Below are 1,666 nucleotides of genomic sequence, written 5' to 3'. Positions count from 1 at the left end.
ACTAGTCTACCTAGTTACACATAGAGAAGTAGGACTAGTCTACCTGGTTACACATATAGAAGTAGGACTAGTCTACCTGGTTACACATATAGAAGTAGGATTAGTCTACCTGGTTACACATATAGAAGTAGGACTAGTCTACCTGGTTACACATATAGAGGTAGGACTAGTCTACCTAGTTACACATAGAGAAGTAGGACTAGTCTACCTGGTTACACATATAGAAGTAGGACTAGTCTACCTAGTTACACATAGAGAAGTAGGACTAGTCTACCTGGTTACACATATAGAAGTAGGACTAGTCTACCTGGTTACACATATAGAAGTAGGACTAGTCTACCCGACAACACATATAGAAGTAGGACTAGTCTACCTGGTTACACATATAGAAGTAGGACTAGTCTACCTGGTTACACATATAGAAGTAGGACTAGTCTACCCGACAACACATATAGAAGTAGGACTAGTCTACCTGGTTACACATATAGAAGTAGGACTAGTCTACCTGACTACACATATAGAAGTAGGACTAGTCTACCTGGTTACACATATAGAAGTAGGACTAGTCTACCGAGTTACACATAGAGTAGTAGGACTAGTCTACCTGGTTACACATAGAGTAGTAGGACTAGTCTACCTGGTTACACATATAGAAGTAGACCTAGTCTAGCTGGTTACACATATAGAAGTAGGACTAGTCTACCTGGTTACACATATAGAAGTAGAACTAGTCTACCTGGTTACACATATAGAAGTAGGACTAGTCTACCTGATTACTCATATAGTAGTAGGACTAGTCTACCTGGTTACACATATAGAAGTAGGACTAGTCTACCTGGCTACACATATAGAAGTAGGACTAGTCTACCTGGTTACACATATAGAAGTAGGACTAGTCTACCTGGTTACACATATAGAAGTAGGACTAGTCTACCTAGTTACAAATATAGAAGTAGGACTAGTCTACCTAGTTACAAATATAGAAGTAGGACCAGTCTACCTGGTTACACATATAGAAGTAGGACTAGTCTACCTGGTTACACATATAGAAGTAGGACTAGTCTACCTGGTTACACATATAGAAGTAGGACTAGTCTACCTGACTACACATATAGAAGTAGGACTAGTCTACCTGACTACACATATAGAAGTAGGACTAGTCTACCTGGTTACACATATAGAAGTAGGACTAGTCTACCTAGTTACACATAGAGTAGTAGGACTAGTCTACCTGGTTACACATATAGAAGTAGGACTAGTCTACCTGGTTACACATATAGAAGTAGGACTAGTCTACCCGACAACACATATAGAAGTAGGACTAGTCTACCTGGTTACACATATAGAAGTAGGACTAGTCTACCTGGTTACACATATAGAAGTAGGACTAGTCTACCCGACAACACATATAGAAGTAGGACTAGTCTACCTGGTTACACATATAGAAGTAGGACTAGTCTACCTGACTACACATATAGAAGTAGGACTAGTCTACCTGACTACACATATAGAAGTAGGACTAGTCTACCTGGTTACACATATAGAAGTAGGACTAGTCTACCTAGTTACACATAGAGTAGTAGGACTAGTCTACCTGGTTACACATAGAGTAGTAGGACTAGTCTACCTGTCCTGCGCGCAAATGTAGGCGCCGGAAGAACTTCCG

This window comes from Salvelinus namaycush, unplaced genomic scaffold (genome assembly GCF_016432855.1).
Source record: "Salvelinus namaycush isolate Seneca unplaced genomic scaffold, SaNama_1.0 Scaffold265, whole genome shotgun sequence".
Lineage (NCBI taxonomy): Eukaryota > Metazoa > Chordata > Actinopteri > Salmoniformes > Salmonidae > Salvelinus > Salvelinus namaycush.
The sequence above is the reverse complement of the archived record's forward strand: the minus strand, read 5'-3'. Positions refer to the sequence as shown.